Source organism: Mus caroli, unplaced genomic scaffold, assembly GCF_978045245.1.
Source record: "Mus caroli unplaced genomic scaffold, Mus_caroli_1 scaffold_3, whole genome shotgun sequence".
Classification (NCBI taxonomy): Eukaryota; Metazoa; Chordata; class Mammalia; order Rodentia; family Muridae; genus Mus; species Mus caroli.
Window position 1 is genome coordinate 93,022,691 of NW_028227258.1, and position 20,692 is coordinate 93,043,382.

Sequence of the window (20,692 nt, forward strand, 5' to 3'; positions counted from 1 at the left end):
TTCCAATTATTCTTGTAGAGTTACTTTGCAGCTTAATATTTTACTGTACAGCTGAGCCACAGCTTAGTGCTTGGTATTACCTAGAGTAATGTCACCAAAGACCATACAAAGACCATCAGCATTCATTGCTTCTGTGACATTTGCACAGTGATATTAACCAAAGTAGGATCTTCAAGGTAATTTCTGTATTCCCTTCAACATGAGGCAAAAATAGAAATAAGATCCTACTGACTAGAAAGTTGGGTATACAGATAGATAGACAGACAGATGATATAATTGAGATATAAACATCCATATATTTCCATGTATGTAATAAAAAACATCATATACTTATAATTAATGAAGTGCAATGATTTCTGTTGAGGTGTTGTCTCTCTCGTTATGTTAAGTCCTCGCAGGGCTGGAGAGACAGCTCAGCAGTGAAGAACACTTCCTGCTCTTCCAGAGGATCCAGATTCAGTTACTAGCACCCCTATGGCGGCTCACAACCGTTTATAACTCCAGTTCTAGGTGATCCCATGCCCTCTTGAGCGTCTGTGGACACCAGGCATATGTGTGCTACACAGTCATACATGCAGGCAAACACTCATACCCATAATTAAGATAAAAAAGAGAGAAAGAATATTAACTCTTTGGTCACAGGCCCTAGAGGAGAACAGAACACTATTTGCACTATTTAGTTAAGCAGACGCGTACCAAACAGTCTTCTAAGTATTCATGTTTATGCTCATTAACTCTCAGCTTTAATCAGAGTAGCTCCTCTTTCCAACACTGGCAAATACAGAATCTCATGTCTGTGTGAGGTGCTGAGAGTGACAGGTTAGTCTCAGCACTAACCAAGATATGTATCCCATCCCCTCAAAGGTCTGAAGAATGTTGTGAAGGACAGGGTGGAAAGAAAGTGAGGCAATACAAAAGGCCATGAGCTGCTCTCTCCTAGACAAGACACAATCACTGCAATCATGACCTTACAATCACTACGAATCCCTCGATGGGGTCTGCACAAGAAGGAACCCGTCAACAGCCAGGCATGGATAGGGAAGGGGCTCTGGGACCCCGACTCTCACCACTCAACTGCTTGATACTGATAGATTCCAGAAGGAAGAGATCATCGGCTTCAGCTGTGTTCCCACTGTGACCCCCCACCCCCACCCCACTCCAGGAAGATGGCTCCCTTGCTGTGGGACCTGTTAACTTGGATAGCAAATGCTCAGAAGGCCGGGCAGGTCTAGAAGTGGGTCCCAGCTCTGTCAGTTCCTATGTGGCACTGGGGCCAGTGGGGTTTATTCCTCTACCCCTTGTTTCTTGTTTATAAATAGAACTGGCACCATCTACTAAGTAGGCTTGCAAAATAAAACCCCAAGCACAGCATCTGGAGTTTGGTGCTAGATCAAGGGGAAGTTCTATAAATACCGCAAAGTCAGACAAGCAAAGCAAACACCCTGAGATAGCTAGAGTGGAAAACAGTGGACTTGGGGGAGCCTACCAGACTTACCGGTCTGGCCCACTATTTAATACAACCTGCAACATGTTAATTAATGTGTCAGAGTCTCCCTCTCCACGCCTGTAATTCTGTAAACTTGCTAAGTTAGACTTTGAGACCACCACCTCACAGAGAGCCCAGTCCACAGTGAGCGCTCATAGACAGTAGCTAGCAAGCAACATCACTACCACTCAAATGCAGGTCTTCATAAGGTCTGCTGAGGTGGGGGCCCCACACGGAGGTGCTCGCCTGTAATCCTTGCACTCCAGAGACTGTGGCAGAAGGATCACAAGTTCAAAGCCAACCTGGCCTACACAGCAAGCAAATTCCTGGGCTACACTAACAGCAGGTTATCAACGTGGTAAGGCGAGCTCTCAGAAAAAGAAAAAAAAAATCCTGATATGCAATTATGGTTAGGCAGGAGGGCAGGGTAATAGAAGCCTCACAATGAAGAATCAGTGTCTTGTCAGGTTTTCTTTCAGGATAATTCATTTAAAATCCTTTTCATGAAATCTGACACCAGAGCAATCACTGAGCAAGCTCTAAGCAGGTCTCACTGCTCATTAATATAAATTAAATTCCCCAAGAGATGCGTGACTCTCTAGGTGACACTGTTGATATTTGCTGGATTTCCCTCTGACCTCCAAACATCAGCTATGAAGAAGCTACTATTCTGATTCTGACTTTGAGACTACCTTTGAGAATAACCTTCTTGCCTTCTTCATTTTTCACAGTGGCCCTCATTTAACATATCATTCGCATTTCATGCTTGGCATCATGTAAGAGCCTGCGCTGTAAAAGAGGAGTCGCTGAGAAGGGAATCGCAGGTCTGGTCCGTTACTTTTTACTGGAGAGTTTAGCTTCTCCATTAAATAGGACAGCTGGTTTGTTTTTCCTCCTTCAGAAGTCAAAGATAAAATTCTTCATGTGGTTCTCAAACACTACTAATTACATTAAAAGTATGGTCCCTTTATTGAAACGCTGCTGCTAGTCCATCTTGTGGGCATTTGATGAGCTGCTTTCAAGGGGAATACTGTGTTCTTGCCAAGTGAGTGACTGGAGAGTCGGGACACGGGATACGGTTGTAAGAAACTCACTGGTGCACTCACTAATCTCACTGTTATAGGAAGTTGCTCACACCTGTCATCCTGGCACTCAGGAGGCTGAGGCAGGAGGATTGCTGTGAATCTGAGGCCAGCCTAGGCTACAGGGTGAGATCCTGTACATCATAAACAACAAAAAGGAAAGAAATGAGAAAAGAATAGTCAAAGGCACAGCACAGACTGGAGTGGTTCGCGTTGCCCCTTCCGTGCGTGCCCAACTATCAGGCTATCTAATTATCACAGTGCCATTCAGGGAGGGACTTTCATCAAGTGCAGAGTCTCACAGTTGGGACAAGTTCTGAGATCACCTAAATTAAGGCATGTATCTCGATTATATCTACAGAAGTCATTTGCTTGAAGCTTTAAAGTTCGTTCGCTATCCAAGGCAATGCTAACATTGAGCTTTCTTGGTCTCTGCCCCATTCATGTTTCTTTACATAGAAGTAGGATGGAGGCCAGCTCATATGAACGAACTCTGCTACAGTATACAGGGAGGGGCATGGGCAGAGGCCTCAGAAAATAAAGGGGACCATCCAGTCAGGCTTGGGGGCACTGTTGCCATCGGGGGTTAAATGTCAACAACAACGGAAATGCCAGCCCACTTCTTATAACCAGACTAGAAATCATTTTCTATAAAGGATGCTCACAGTCAAAGAGGATGAGCATCAAACCTACACTTAGTGGGAATACTCAAAGTTCAGAGCACACCAGGAAGTGAAGCAAGTCTTCCCACTCATTACAGAGCCACTTGGTTATCTGAAGCTTTCAGGTGGCCTTCTTTAGTCTACGCGAAGTCTCACAGTGCCAGCCTGAAATATGACTGTCAAGTTCCTACTGGAACTCTATGTTCAGAAGTACAAGCTTAGGAGGCAATAATTAGAGTTTTCCAGAACAGAACTGCTCCATTACTCATAACAGCTAAAGGGCCATGGTAAGAGTTAAGAGAAGACAAAGACCCAGAGCTTAGACAGCATTTGGTGTCAGTGTGCATCCTTGGGGTGGAATGTGAGGGACACAGCACCTGGAGCATGCTGAAAGTGAACTGTTAGGACCATGGTAATTCCTGCTGAAAGTAGTTAAGGGAAGTTTTGTCCTTATTGGAGGAAGAGAAGAGGAAAGAAAAGAGTCTAAAGAATTCTGGGCAGGCTTTGTCGAGCTGTTAGAGAGACTGGTGATTTTCAACACGGGTGTCAATGATAAGACAATGATAAGACAATCGGTTTGCCGGAAGAGCTTGGGGCATTTTTCACTGGCCAGCATAAGCTGAGAATTGACTGTTGGGTTTCCTCTACTACAACCTTGTGGAAATATTAAGGGATGAAGTTAATGAGGAAATAATACCATCATGATTAACATAAGTTTTGTTTAATAAGGTGAAATGTAGTTGTACAACAGGCTGGGCCACAACATACCAAAGTCCGATATGGTAATTAGGAATTTGAAGGAAAGAGGGGAGGGGTAAATGGGGCAGTTGAGAGAGGGGAGAAGGGGAAGAAGGAAATGTAATTATTGAAGGATGTCGTTTCCCTATTTTCTTTCTCACCCCGTTTATCCTTTGAGTAGAGGAAGGCTACTGATTTGTTTGAGTTAATTTTATATCCAGCCACTTTGCTGAAGTTGTTTATTAGCTGATGGAGTTCTCTGGTGGAATTTTTGGGGTCACTTAAGTGGCAGGCTGTGCCCACGATCATTTTCTTATGAAAAAAAATGCTAAAGGCAAGCTCCATAGTTCATATATTTTATACTTACAAAAGAAAAACCTAAAAGAGCTTATACTTAACAAGACAGGCAAAGCAGACACACTTCTGGGGGCTAATATTGTTGCTAAGTAAGTAATAAGGTCTCCAGAACTGAGGAGTCAGTAAGAAGCCAGGGCTCGCCCTGCAGCCCTCTCATCTCAGCTCCACTATGAACTGGTATTGTGATCTTAGTACCAAGAGAGTGAGGAGCCTTGTTGGGCTTCTCATCCGACAAAGGAAACACATCTTTCCTTCCTAAAGCTACTGAAATCTATTTATTCTCAAGGTATGGGGTACATGTCTTGCAACTCAAAAGATCACATGATCTGTTCTTCCCTCAGAGACTAGAATAAACCCCACACACTTGAGCATCTGACACACAGTGCTAGGTGAAGTCCTCCCAAACCAGTAGATAAAGTTAACACTTGCACATCATATAGGGGTCAGGCAATGGTAGCACACACATTTAATCCTAGCAAGGGGAGACAGCCGTAGGAGGATCTCTGTGAGTTGAGTCTAGCCTGGTCTATAGAGCAAGTTCCAGGTCAGAACTACATAGCGAGCTACATACATTCTATCTCAAAACAAAACAAAAACAAGCAAACAAAAAGCCACCAAAGCCCCCAAAAAGCCAATCACAGGTGTTTCATGGCACACTCTTAGCCTTTTTCTGTATACGCTGGTGGCTATATGTAAAATAAATAAGTAGTGTTACAAAGCAAACAAAAAGCCCAAAATTAGTGTAAATTAAGTTGTGAGAGTATAATGCTGGAGTGTCAGACTTTCAGGGTAGTGTTTATAACGGTTGCAGAAATATTTCTTACCCGGCTGGTAAGATGGCTCAGTAGGGAAAAGCACCCTGTTGCTGACACTGATGGTCTGAGTTCCATCCCAGGGAGTTACATGGTTGGGGAAGAGAGCCAACTTCCATAAGTTGTCCCTCTGACCTCCACTACCACACTGTGACATGTGCACACCCACAGACATCACACACATATAAGACAGATGTTAAACAGTATCTGCTCATAACTAGCCATAGACCCTCACTTTGCTCTGAAAAATTAATTTAAAAAGCAAATTCCAGACTGGGGAGATAGTTCCATGGTTCAGAGCACTGAGCTCTCCCAGAGGACTGGGGTTCAAGTCCCAAGCACCCACATGGCAGCTCACAACTGTCTGCAACTCCATGATCCAATAGCCATTTACACAACTTACTAAAATGGTCTTTAAGTCTCACAGATTTATATTTTGTTTTGTTTTAAACAGCAATGAAGGCAGAAAATGATTTAAAGACTTACAAGGTTGTTTCTACTGTGGGGCCACAGATGAATCTAACCTGGCCATCAGGGAGGGGTAACCTTGGTCTTTTTGATGTAGGCACTCTGACAGAAAAGCAGCACAGCTGTTCACCTTCATATTATGACATCTAGCGCCTGGTCCCAGCATCAGGAAAATGGCGGATGAGACCTAACAGCCAATTCTGTTTGCTCATGTCCCAGGGACACAACTGAACACAATGCTGAGTGAGCAGTCCCAGAGCCTAGCTGGAGGAAAGGCACCCACTGTGTGCCATCTATGATGTGCTTAGAAGTATCTCAGCCTATACATATTCCTACAGGCACTTTCCTACGCTGACTCGGTCTTCTATAGAGATAAAATATTTGTCCATCACAAAAGGAAGGGAAGATGTTATTTCAAATAGGAAGCACATGGATCTTGATGAGAGGAAAGCAAGCTCAGAATACTCTGAGGATCTTGGTCAGGAAATTAGGATGTTTGCTTCTGAGTTACAGAGAGCATCTATGATACTATGATGCTACATTTAACATGCAATGATCAGATAAGAACTCATTTTATGGCAACAATATAAAGGCATACATATAACAGAGACACATGAGCTACAGCTGTATCATTCTACCTGAAAACTAGAAAAGCAAAACCCAGACATTTAGACTTTTAAAAGAAAAACAGTTATATCTAAGCCAGCTGTGGTATTGCGCATCTTTAATCCCAGCACTTGGGAGGCAGAGACAGGAAGATCCCTGAGTTCAAGACCAGCCTGGTCTACAGAGCCAGTTCCAGGACAGCCAGGGCTACATAGACAAACCCTGTCTTGACAAACCAAAAATGAAAAAAGAAAAAGAAAGAGTTATGTCTAAAACAATAATGCTTTGTACCCTTTTCATGAACTGCAGGAATCCAATGACTAATTGCAAACTTCTTCACTCCTAGAGAAGACAGTGCGTAAAAATGTGACTTTTATCTTGCCTCTGGTCTCTTAAGGGTTGAGTCTGAGAAACACACATACACAGCGAGACAGATATACTATTAGCCACAGAACAGATCATTCCTAACACTAACACGATCAATCTACAAAATCCATAGCCTACTTACACTTTGCTAACAAGTTTATATGTATGTTTTCTTTCATGGCTTTCTATAAAATCTTTTATTAACAAAAATTGAGCCAGTAGGGGAGAGGAGAGTAGACCTTAATTAACTGTTCATACAAGTGATAAAGAAGGATTTCTAATACCTTAGGTCAGGCCAGTAAAGGAGTTGGGACAGGAAAGAAGAGGCTGGAGAAGGGCAGAGAAGGGTTTCTGGGCATCCTGAAGCCCACCAGAATTGCCAAGGGGCCTACACTACTCCTACCCTCCCCCATACCTGCGCATCCCCACCCATCTACAGGTTGATTCAAAAGGATAAGGTAAAGGTGACTGAGAGGAACAGACCACCAGTACCTTGCTCATGGAAAGAGAGTGTCTTTTGGGGAGGTGTCAAGTCGTGGTGCCCTGGAAGCTGAGGTCCAGAAATCAGAACTACCACACACTGAATTGCCTCTCTGTGATGTAACACTACTTCTTAGCTCAATAAACTTCTGGGAAGTTTTAAATAACGATGCCGGGTTGTTACTTGGTTTAATGGTATACAAGATCTTATCTGTCACACTTTCCTTCCCTAGTACTTCAGGAAACCCTAAAACAGCATGAAAATGGCCCTATTCCATGGTCTGGAGGCTCTGGGCTGGATTAAATCCCTGGAACTAGTGCTCTGCTGCAGTGCTCAGCTTTTAAAGACCATTCCGCTAAAGCTCAACTACTTGATCCCAGTTTACTGGGAAGTGGCTTCACAGTGGTCAGCAAGCGCATTACTCACTATGAACAATGTTAGCATCATCAGCTCCGCGGGGTTCCTTGCACCACAGGGGCAGAGCTCAAACATGTGGCTCATCTCTACTGTCTATGGAGAAATGAGGCCCCTTGTCATTTCTTCAGTGGCATTGCTTTCCAATCCTCTGTCCTTTGTAGTAGGTTTCAGCAGCTACAAATCCCCGCACCCCAGGTCCCAGGAGAGCCATGAGTTTCTGCCCACTACATTTGTAGACCACAGCGTTATGCTGTCAGGTCAGCAAGTGTGGCATCTACTGCTTGTTCTACTTAAAGCTGTAGCCTACTGAGAAGGTTTCAATTGTAAAGTCTAATTAATCATACAGAGCTCCCCACTACTGAACATAGCTTTGCTATGAAGCCCTTTAATTGTCTGTAACTGCCTGGTTTCTCCCTCTCTTTTTAAAAACGCCCCATCACTTTGAATGTCTCTTTAGACAACAGTCATTTTCTTCCAATTTCATCCCGCATTTGGATGGTAAATTCTTGATGGATCGGAATTGTGTCATCCCTCTATTTAGATGAATAAATTGAGGCTTTAGAAACTGGAACAACTTGTCAAATGACAGCAAGTGGCAACGTGGGAACTCACCGCCAGCTCTGAGTAACTCTAGGCTCAGGCTAGTTCCTCCCCTTATCCTCTATATCCCTGAACCCTTCCTTAGACAGCAAGTTAGAAGTTCCTATAGCAAAACAGGAACACAGCGCACCGCCTGTGGGAGGTGGGAAACATTAAAGTGATGTTCTCCCGATGGGCCACCATTCCTCCAAGCATACCTGGGGGAACAACAGCAATAGCAACACCACAAGTAACTGAATTTGGGGGCCATTATTTTTACCTTTTAAAACGTATGAGAGAGGAGATGTAACTCAGTTGACAGAGTGCTTGCCTAACATGTACAGAACTCCGGGTTCAATTCCCACCATGTTAATAGCTAGTCAGGGTGGCAGACATCAGTACTCTTAGCACTCAGGGGTTGGAAGCAAGAAGATCATACTTCCTGCCCATCCTTGTCTGTAGAGTGAGTTCAAGTCCGGCTTGGGATACATAAAAGCCTGTCTCAAACAAAGATTTTTTAATGTGAAAGGAAAGGAAACTTGAAAAAGTTAGATGGATACTGGCAGCTTTATTCAGGACACGTGAGATCATTTAGCACAACCCTATACTGTGGTGCATAGAGTTCTGAGTGTGTATGTTTCATATTATAAAAGACATAGGACATTAACATGTCTTGTTACATATCATGAAATACAACTATCCTTCACGAATGTCACATAATTCACTAGAAGACTATCTTGTAGCAAGGAGCTTTAACAGTAGCATTTCACAGTACAACACATACAGTAACTGACTTCAAAGCCATGAAAAAAAAAAATGCACGTTTATTGCCAGCATTTCTTTCCCCGTCAATCCTCTTCTATCCCTTCAGCTAGCTTGCTTGTGGCAGTGCATAAATGTATATACCAAAACTCATGGAACTTGTCAAATGCTTGCCCTTTATTGTATGTAAATTATAATTCAACAAAGTAAACCTAAATTCTTAAGCATGCATTTAAATAAATTCCCAAGCCAAATGCTCTAAGATCTAACATTACTAGAATTACAGCCAGCAGCAGCCTACTCTGTGCCAGCGCACGGTGATTAAGTGCAGCAACCCACACGGTGTCTGACATTTAATGAGGAAGTCACAAAAAAGTAGAATGTGCTTCACACCATGATTAATATAGGGTCCCTATATTTAGTTTCTGTTTGAACATTTCCCCTCCTTCCCCTCCATCCCTGAACCCTGCTGAGGACATAGTATAAATCTGAAGGGTAAAGATCACAAAGTTTTGATGAATGAAACAGACAAGAACAAGACAGACTCTCGCAGGACAAAATGAACTCCCACCCCCACCCCCGTTGTCATTTTTAAACTGATTGTAGTTATTTCAAGTAACCTCCGAGCGTGTATCAAAGTAAGCTGGGGATAGCAATGATGTGGGCTCTTTACACACTTTTATCTACAGCAGATAGAACCACGTTCCTTCGCAGAGAGGCATGTTCAGATCCTACTGCTATAGTTCTGGATGGATGTCTGTGGATGACCATATTTGCAAATGAGAGAGAATGAGAGAGGGAAGAGAGGAAGAAAACAACAATATCAAAACCCAAAAGTCCAGTACCATCCCTTGGAGTCAGAGCCTTATTAGAAGTAAAATACAACAAAAGTAACAGATATCACTTATCATGTTTCTTCACATTAAAAATAAAACCTTTGTTGTCTGATTCCTATAATTCGCAGCATAAAAGCACAGTACTCTTTAATACCTAGTTAATGAGTATGCAGTCATATTTTAAGAGAGAAAACATTACCTCAGAGAAGCCTATTTTTAAATGCTTCTGAATCGTTGGAAAAACACTAAGCTGCCCTCTTCATTAAGAAACAAATGCAATCAAGAGTTCAACAATCAACAATTACCATGAAGTAAGCCAAAGGCACGATACCCTACTGTGAAGGGACACTGAATTTTACTACACCCATACCCTACTGTCAATGGATTTGAAAGGATGTTGAATATGACTAAGAAGACAGAGAAAGGGATCTCTGGACAGGGTCTGAAGCAGATGGGCTGGGGGGTGGGGGTGGGTAGGAACAGGCATGAGGAAGAAAAGAGAGTGTTAACTTTGCCATACTCCAAATGCTCAAAGTCAATCCGACTGACTCAAGAGTTGATACTGGCTCCTTGGGAGTTACTTTCAGTTAAAAACGGAAACAGTTTAGGAGAGGTTTTTATACTGCTCAAAGGCGCATTTGATAGAAAATTTAAATAACGTGAATCTAAGTGCAGATTCTGTGCTTAGGAAAAAAATAAATAAATCCACAAGACACTATTTCCCCAGGAATATGAAGTGGTTGGAAGACATATTTGGGAACAGAACAGTTTGGACTATTGCTAATCGAATAGCAATGAAACCTCCCTCTCCACAGCAGTAAAATTTTATGATAAAGCTCCATCCAGAGGTTTGGAAAATGTTGCTGCATTTATTTTCCAGAAACATACATCCAGTCAGCACAAGTTCTTCTCCAAAGCACAAAACAGCCCTTACCTAAGTAGCTAGCTTGCCAAACCCTTCACCTTTAGAAATTTCCTAATAGCTCTCATTTCCATTTTTCTAGATTTACTGTAATCAATCATAAATCTGAAAATTCGTATTTCCTACTTACTTTCAGATATAGCCAAAATGCCTAATATGCATCATAGAACACAGGGGTGAATGGAGGGAGGGAGGGAGGAAGGGAGAATGGCAAAAGGAAAGTACTTCACTCCCCCCCCCCCAAAAACAAACAAAGAAAACAAAACAAGAGCATTGCTCCTCTCCTGCTGCTGCAAGATGGCCAAATTTCTTCTCCATGCAAGGAATTGCACATTGCTGGAAAAAGCATGTCCCCCTTTTATATCAAAGGAGGTATTTCAGGGGCTGTTGCACACTGTCCCCTAAAAATCAGAGCCACACAGAAGAGTGAGGGCTAACTCCAACAGATAGGTACTTACAGAGGCCCACCTCTGTGCACACCATCTTCTCTCCCTCTGTTGTGCTCTCTCTTCCTCTCATCTCCCCTCCCCCAAGCACTACTTCTCAAACTGGGGTCACCAGAAAAGTACCATCAGCACCATTTGAGAGCTCATTAGAAATCCAAATAACCTTTGACCTTCAGAATTCAAAACTGTAGAATAAAGACTTGGAAGCCAATGTCTTCAATTCTGTGGGATTTTCGGTCTGAATAACTTATGTACTATTTATCTATTCATTCTGCCTTTGAACCATATGCCACTCAAGTTGTTGCTAAGCATTTGAAGTGTATACATGTAGTAGTCAGTGTTCACACACATACACACACACACACACACAGAGAGAGAGAGAGAGAGAGAGAGAGAGAGAGAGAGAAATTGGGAGTATGGGGGGAGACTTACTAAAGTGCCAAGAATGGCTGTCTGCCAAAAGAAAGTCCAAGAATCTAGTTCTTCAGTCCATGAGGCTGGATGTCTCAGTTGGTCTTCACTATATGCTGGAATCCTAGAAGTAGGCTCCAGTGTTAGTCAAGGGATGGACTTGGCATTGAGAGCAAGGGCAAACAGGCAAAAGTAGAGCAAGCTTCCATCTGCTATGCCTTTTATATAGGCTGCCATCAGAAGGTATGGTCCAGATTAAAGGTGGATCTTCCCATCTCAAAAGATCTGGATTAGAGGTAGGTCTTTCCATGTCAAATAATTTAATTTATAAAAATCCCTCACAGGGCTTTTGTTAATTCCAGGTGTAATCAAGTTGGCAACGAAGAAGAGCCATCAAAATACATTTCTGACTTATTTATAAGATCCTCGTCTTACCATGTATCCAGGAGTGCCTAACCTTCATAGAGTTAACAAGCAAGAGGAAATATAATGACCATCCATGCCTGACGACAGGAACTGGAACCACTGGGCAGAGCTCTTTTTGTAAGTGTGACACTCCCATCCACCTGGGATTTCCGTTCTCCGTAATCTACAGTCTGGGGTCACTAAGAAAGACTCCTCCTCTTCAGGGATGGAACCACTCAGCTTTAGAATGGAACACAAAATTTACAAAAATTATTCCCCAGAGGCCTGGAGACCTTAAATGAGGAGAAGGTGAGGAGGGGCAGCATTACCCTGTCAGAGGAACAGGAGTCAAATGAGAGGCTTGCTTAGCTCCCCCTGTGGCAGGATGTAACTGTGCCATCTCTTTTAATATGGAAAAAAAAAAAAGGTTTTTTGTTTGCCTTCTACGTGTTCCATTCGAGAAATAAAAGCAGATATTTCCCCTTACACAAGATTCCTCACTATTCTTGGACAATATGTAACCAGTTCCTTGGCTAATGAGAACAGTTCTGGGTTTCCTGTTGGAGGCTTGGTGATGGTTCCTGGGCACAAATGAACTAAATGTGCTAAGTTGTCCATATGATGACAGAGATCACCAAGGGTCTCTGTCTTCTGAACCTAGTGCTGAAAGGGGGGAGGGGTTGCACATGTATAAATAAGGCACCCCCGGGTCTTTCTTCTTGTTGTTTACTTCTCCAATACACGAATTTATAAGTTTGAAAGTCAATCTGAGAGGAGCCAAGCTCTATCAAAATGCATATGGAAAAAACCCCAGTGAGATGGTACTGAAATACAAGGCCTTTGAGTGTAAAAATATCAGAAAGGTCCCGGCTTCCTAATGCTATGTGTGGCCTTATTTAAAAACAACAAAACCACCACCACAACAAAAACCTCACCAGATAGCTCTCTCTCTTTTTCTCTTTCTTTCTCTTCCTCTCTTCAGCAGATACATAGACAGAAGGCAGCCATTGGTACACAGAGAAGAAGCACACTAAGAACCAATGCCCCATACGTTGGTCCCAGACTCCCTAGCTTCTACAACCATGGGAAAATGTCAGTGTCTGATACTTTGTTACAGCAGTCCAAGGAGACAAACCCAAATCTCAATCCTGAACCCAACAATGATCCCTCACCAGAACTCTTAGCGCAAATACTTGCTAGAGCTAAGTCTTTGGTTTGCATGTATGAGCATGTCAATGCATGTGTGGACTGAACTATCTAGATGCCATCCACTTGGACCACAGTGATAGCCTATAGAAGCAATGGATGACCAACATTCAAGAGTAAAGGTCATTTTCACATGTAAACTATCTTTAATATAAATGTAGCAGTAAATTAATCTGGTGGCTAGTCCCCAATAACCACACGGAGAAATCAAGATTTATTTTCACCTGCACCTCAATTGCTGACAGGTTAAAGGATCTACCTTAACCTCCTATGCTAATCTGGCTGCCTCCCTGTCCCATCTCAGGATACTTGCATACTATCGGGTTCTTTGGGCTTCGGGTGTGTTTTCATGATTTCTCTCCAGAACTTCTTCATAGCTCCAAATCCTCTATCCTCCAGGCTGATCTGAATTTCACTCTCTCCTTCTCTCCTTTCTCTGGCTGTGAACATCCTGCCCTAGTCTCTATTCTGCCAACCCACTGGGTGCTCAGCATTTATGGACAAGGCAGAGAATAAATGGTAAGAATTGTTTATACAAACCTGAGACAGGAGATTCTTGGTATAAGCATTACAAAGCCGGGTCTGGATTGCAACAAGATATGAGGGCAGAGAAATCAGCAATTGAATGGCCCAAAGATAAAGTTTAAACAGTGCACAAAAACATCATGTCTACATTCATGAACCAGATACAATTGAAAACAACAGAAACCGCTTAGATTGGATAAGATCATGTGTGTTCCGGATGACATGGCTGGAGACAGGAAGCTGTTAGACTGGAAATGCACACTGAACAAAAGCCTCCTCTGAATGTCAGAACAGAATGACATTCACAGCTTGCCTGGAGCCTGGGAGTGGGAAAAACTCTAAAGGTGGCAAATGTTAAATGTCTCTCTGACTTGGTGAGGATGGAGAAGGTTCTCTGTTGGCAATTAAGCTTCCCCAACAACTTTTAATTGCAAAGGAATTTTTACAGACTTGTCTGAGGACATGTTTAAACTCTTGGCCCGCATACAAATTATAACTTCTGGGGTAGCACTCAGATCTAGGTCTCTGCAGCAAAATTCCAGGAATAAAAACTTTCAGACTGGCATAAAAGAAGTAAGTCTCTGTCTCTGTGCAGGTTCCTGCAAAGCTACAAGTTCTAGAAAGTGGCAGTGGCACCGCGTTCTCTGTGGTCAGTTAGCGAAACTATGCTTTTCCTCTGCAGCGCTCATATTATGATTACCTGCCTCCGTGCAGAAGTCATTCCTGAACCATACAAAAATAGCAATGGCTTTCTGTCACGGCCAGGCTCAGGCTGCTACACTCAAAAACCACTGTGAAGTCTTTTCTCATTCCCCTGTATTAGTAGGGAAAATGGGACCACAGCCTCCCGACATGGTGCTCCAACCACTACAGTTGTGCCCACATTAAGTGGAGGGCTTCTCATAACTTGATGCCGGGTTACCAATTTTTCAGAGACCCTGCTGTTTGCTAGGAAATCAATTCATCTAAATAAAGGATTCAGCGGTGCCTGCATAGAGGAATAACGCAGCGTCTGCAGTAATGTGCAGAGCACTTTCAGAGAACAGCTTCGGGCTCCGGTGAGAGGCACAGAGAGATTGAATTCTCCTCACATTTTATTTGCCAATGTTCAACTATAAATCATCTCAGCTCCTGAAATGGGGCATGATGCACATACAGGACCACTGAAGTAATCAGACTCTCACTAAGTACCAATACAAGCCTCCAGTTCTCAATCCACCCGAGGCCAGCACAGCTTGCCCTCAGTCCATGCTAGCAAGTGTAACAGAGAAAATGCGCCATCAACATACTCGAAACCAGAATGGCCCCACATTCTTCCCTCAGAAGCCCTCAAACTCTTACGTTACTTTTACAAATCATTTGAATGAGAAGTCCTGAAAGCAAGAATGTTAAATACTCAACAATTGGTATTAAGATTGTTTTGTGTCCTTTGGGCACAACGTATATACTACCGACAACTTCAGAGCTGGGAAGATGCTCTGCCAGTGTTGAGGACCAGACCAGATCCCCCAAAACCGGGGAAAATGCTTGATAGGTGTAGCAGACTGCCTGCAATCTCAGCACTTAAAGCCGGCTGGACAGGCAAGCTGTAACCACAGCGTTTGATCCCAGGGCATTTGCCTCAATAATGAAGGTAGACAGTAATAAAGGCAGATTCCTGGTGCAAATTTCAAGTCTCTCCAAGCACATAAACACATATGAATACATCGACATACATGTGAACATGCATACACACATGTGTACCAATCATACAACTTATGTTTTCACACTTTCCCTAGCAGGGTAAACAACTCACCTTAATAGTACTCAGGACCAGGCCTCATGGCAAATGGAAGGTACAGAAAGTGTGTCCTTTCCAAGGGAAAATGAATGTACAGAGGGAATATTTACTGTGGAGAATGCTTTACAAAAACAAAAACAAACAAACAAAAAACAGTGTCAAGAAGAAGGAAGCAAGAAGACAAATGAAGAAACCTCACTCAGCCATTACACATATACAGCATGGCCATTACAAACACAGAGACCCTGGACTGACCCTTAGTCCTGCATTGGAATCCCAGGCACTAACTACATGACCCGGACAAGTTTCACTTTGTAGGGAGCAGAGGAGGCCTCTAACTCCATGCCAGGCACATGTAGGCCTTCTCATTAAACACTTGGCACAGTGCATGGCACAGAGCTGGTCTAGCTGGCCCACAGCCTATAACATACAGACACACACACACACACACACACACACACCCTTCTATCAGTCCTGTTCCCCTAGAGAATTGGGACTAATAGAGATAGTAAAACTCTGTAACTTTACTCTCAACAAATAATTTTACAGTATAGGTAAAAGGTGCATGAAATTACAAAACAGAACTGGGAGGACTAGATCAACTAAGTCCCGTATCAACAATCCTGTCTGTAATACAGGCCTGCTTCTACTAAAGGGTCTAAGTCAGGTATTCTAGCTTGAATGTTTATAACATCATCATTCTAGATACATAATACTACATCATAAACCCAGAGTGGACAATATGGAGGGTGTCAAGGAGCTGGAGAAGAGAGGAGAATAGGAGAGCTGCTGGCTGAGACAATGGCTGGTGATCGTGGCTACGGAGACACTAGAGCCTGAGAAGGCCATTGGGACAAGGAAAAGAAGTTCCTTGGGTGATCTGGACCCCACAAAGACCCTGATTTTGAAACAAGGCCTAATCATTTCAGTTTTTAATAGATACTTGTGAAGTTCTAGCCACTGGAGCTGGTAACTTAGTAGGTAATATCCTGTAAAACCTGGCCTTGTCTGGCTTCAGATACATTCATGTTATAGACATGGATAGGCACAATAGATGTTTTTAATCTAAATACAGTTTTTATTTAGGCCTAAGGATGATGAGAGACCCAAGGCTGAAGTTGTTGCAGGGTCCCTAAATGACAGCGTTCCTAACTGCAACAGAGTCCCACATTTCAACAAGCACCTTAACTTCCCACAGACAATCTCTTATTATTGTACGTGGCCTGGGCTCTGTCCTAGCCAGAGGACAGAGCAATGGAATGCTAATATCACCTCTATATTATGAAGATGGTACGTTGGATCCAAGCTCTATTGTCCCTTTGCTAGGTGGAGAACAGAGACTTTAAAGGAAATGCCCAGGTGATTTTTATGACTGTGTGTACCGAGTGCACACTGGAACTTTCTCTACCACAGGTCAGTTCTCCATATGCACCACTGCATTCCTGCCCAGGCCACTGGGACACTGTATCGAGTGTGTCAGAATGTGGCAGTGGCCCAAAGAGCAGCCTTTTGTAGATGGGGTTCCATTAGATGGAGATGACCCTTAACATAAAGTCAGTGGATTTCCCAAAAGTCTGAAAGAAAGTGTCATAATAATATCATATAAGAGGGTTTACCTACTGGCTCATTCCAGGGATAGTAGAATATATCATTCCTGCAGCAGCTCCCACAAATGTAGCCACTGTGGCTGAGGCTTTAAAGATAACCACAGGTGCATACATTCCCCTTAATAAATTATTTTGTATTCAGTGATGTAGATGGACTGTACACATACACATTGGAAACAGAAAAACAGGAAAACTGTCCCACTTATAATCGGCTTCCTCAAAACATTCTAGTATTCGTTCCCTGTGAACTAAACTACAAGAGGTTTTGGACTATCTAACCAATAGTGCTTCTCTGCAAATGAACTCTCCAGCTGCTATCACAGACAGGCACAGTAGAGAGAAAACAATGGACACTTTGCTTACAGTCAGTAATATCTACTGAAGAACAAAGAAGACTAAATCTTTGCAAGTTGTTAAAAGAACTAGGACCCTCGTCTCTTTCTCTTCCGGTCTCAGGCGCTGCGGGAGCCGCTGGTTACCGTGCAGACATGGCCAAGTCCAAGAACCACACCACACACAACCAGTCCCGCAAATGGCACAGAAATGGCATCAAGAAACCCCGGTCGCAAAGATACGAATCTCTTAAGGGGGTTGACCCCAAGTTCCTGAGGAACATGCGCTTTGCCAAGAAGCACAACAAGAAAGGCCTGAAGAAGATGCAGGCCAACAATGCAAAGGCAGTGAGTGCGCGTGCAGAGGCCATCAAGGCCCTGGTGAAGCCTCAGGCCATCAAGCCCAAGATGCCAAAAGGCCCCAAACTCAAACGGCTGGCTTTCATCGCTCACCCTAAGCTTGGGAAGCGGATTCTAAGCTACATGGCCAAGGGTCAGAGGCTCTGCCAACCAAAGCCTAAGGTCCAAACCAAGGCAGAGGCCAAAGCTCCAGCTAAGGCCCAGGCTTCAGCTCCAGCCCAGGCTCCCAAAGGTGCTCAGGCCCCCAAAGGTACACAGGCCCCTGTGAAGGCCCCATAGAAAAGGCTCCTGCCAGTGTGAAGACAGACGGACTGCTGTGACACACCTCCCCACACACTATTTGCAGATGACCAGTGTCCTATGCTGTTCTTACAAATAAACTCAGGCAAGATCTGTTAAAAAAAAAAAAAAAAAAAAAAAAGAACTAGGACTCATTGATGGACAAGAACTGGCTGTCGCTAACATCACCACACCAGACTGTACTGTGTAAACCTCATTTTACTTACAGAAAAGAAATCTGCACATAAAATACCACAGAAATAATAAACTTTATGAATACTAAGGGATTTAATTGAAGATCAAGGAAGATGAGGCCGAGGGGAAAGAAATGTAATTGATGTCATTTTTAGCATCAGTGTTGCTAGAAATATATAGAAAATGAATAACTCTCTTTAACTTTATAAATTTCTCTTGAAGACTGAACTTTGAGGTAGCACTGGTAAGAGTTTTCATTAGTAGAAAGAGCAACCACGCCTGAAGAGAGAGATTATAAACAAATGCATTGTCTCACTAAAGCAGGACAAACGCTTTTGTGTGAGATTGTTATTGTGGTGAAAGGGGATTTCCTCAGCTTGCATTTCAGCGTCCGCATGTATAGAACTGCATCGATGAATGGAAATGAAGAATTAAGAACATGAAAAATTACAACCTGGCATCTAAAGTATATCAAACACTGGCTGGTTTTTTTTTTCATTACAACTTATATAATTGTGGCTATTTAAATGTGCATTAACTATTGCAGAATTTAACTTGTCCATAATAACTAGTAAACCGTATTATAGCTTAGTATTCATGCATGAAAATTGGAAATATTCTCATGTATTTATTTGCATTGCCACAGAGGCCAATATGCACAAGTTTAAAACATGGCTGTTTTAAAAAAACACATCACTATTTAACACACAATTCATTAATGAAATTGTACATTGTCCAAAAAAATAAATGAACCCAACGTGACTTAAAATAATGACAGTGTTTATTGTGTTCATGAATCTGAGGTCTGGACAGGGACTCCAAACAGTTTATGTCTGTTCCACTGAACATCAGCTGGGTCTGCTCTTGAGCTGCAACTGAGAAGTCATGTGAGAGCTTGCTTATTCACAAATCTGTCCTGTCACCTAAGCCAGGAAAACATCTGGGGGCTGGAACAGCTGGGGCTCCTCTGGCATCTTCCTTTACCTGTGATCTCTTCATGTGATCTCTCCTATACGACAGACACAAGGCACCTGGACCTGGGACTCCTCGGTAGTTTTCCATTGTTATAAAAGGTACCTAAGACATACTGAATACTATGGGAATAGGGCAATAAGATGTCTCAGCGAGATTCAGCTCACCATGCCTGAAGACCTGAATTCAATCCTGGAGACCTACCTGGAAGGAGAGACAGCTCCGATGAGGTGTATGCTCTGTGGTAAGCCTGTCCCTACCCCTATGAAATAGCTAAATGTAATGGTTTCTCAAAGCAAACCTTTATTTTTGTTCATGGTTTTAGAGCTTTGAGCCCACAGCCAGCTGAGCTGATGACAATGCTGGACTGTGACAATGCAATTCATGGAGGAGGTGAGGACAGGGGAAGCTGTTACTTCACAGAATTGGTGGGAGGCGAAACAAGGAAGAAGTTGTGGTCCTGAGGGCCCCTTAAAGCACACACACAGTGACCCAGCTTCTTCCCACCACAGCCTCTTAAAGCTTCCACCTCATCACAGATGGGCAAAACAGTCTGTCTCACATGGCTTGTGATGGTTTGCCCAGGGACTGGTACTATTAGAAGGTGTGGCCATGTTGGAGTGGGTGTGGCCATGTTGGAGTGGGTGTGGCCTTGTTAGAGTAGGTGTGTCACTGTGGGTGTGGTCTGTAAGACTCTACTCCAAGTTGCCTAGAAGTCAGTATTCTGCTAGCAGCCTTCATATGAAGATGTAGAACTCTCTGCTCCTCCTGTACCATGCCTGCCTGGATACTGCCATGTTCCCACCTTGATGACAACAGACTGACCCTCTGAACCTGTCAGCCAGCCCCAATTAAATGTTTTCCTTTATAAGACTTGCCTTGGTCATGGTGTCTGTCCACAGCAGTAAAACCCTAACTAAGACACTGCTCTTCAGGGGACACTTATTTAAAACAAACAAACAAAAAAAACCAAACATAATGGAAATGAGTCCCAAGAGGTCATGGCATGCCTTGTACAGCATAGCTTAATAAATCACATTATTTCTCCCCTACTACAGTCTGTTGATTTACGCCTGCTTAAGGACTGGGAATGCAAACTCCCATCTCTCATGGAAGAGTCTGAGGGCAGACTGCAAGAGTACTTACAGGACAAACAGGATATGGAACCAATGTTGGAAAATATTGGCCTCATTTACCTTCCTTTTCACTCAGTGTACTTACTGTTGGGGGTTCTCATTAAATTTTGTCAGCTAACAGGGATATTTTTTGGGGGGGGGGGGTAATGTGTTGAGAACTCTAAAAGCTGTAGGAAAAGGTGGAAGGCTAACCTGAAAGTGAACCAGGCTTCTGAGAGGCTGAAGGGAGGTTGGGAGAAGAGGTCAGCACACCTTTGTCAAAACTACTGTGACTGTACAGCCACGTCCCAGACTCTCAATACCACTCAGACTCTGTCACTCTGTCTTTGAGCCACGTCCTCACACATGAGGTGAGGTCTCAAGTCACACATGTGAGTTCTGACTTCAGGGACCCAGTGTGACCCCCTTTAGAGAAGGCCTGCCTCCCACAAAGCCTCACTGAACAAAGGCTTGTTACTTCAAAT

At 43.2% G+C, this 20,692-nt stretch overlaps 1 protein-coding gene and 2 pseudogenes across 1 annotated transcript in view; 2 read left to right on the forward strand and 1 right to left on the reverse strand.

Annotated features, from left to right (window-relative positions):
* Window positions 1–17,463, forward strand: part of LOC110290973 (NEDD8-activating enzyme E1 catalytic subunit pseudogene) — a 35,144-nt pseudogene extending 17,681 nt beyond the window's left edge.
* Ppm1l (protein phosphatase, Mg2+/Mn2+ dependent 1L) overlaps window positions 1–20,692 on the reverse strand; it is a 256,402-nt gene that overhangs the window by 111,100 nt on the left and 124,610 nt on the right. The window lies entirely within an intron of this gene.
* Window positions 17,395–18,061, forward strand: LOC147005623 (large ribosomal subunit protein eL29 pseudogene; annotated as a pseudogene).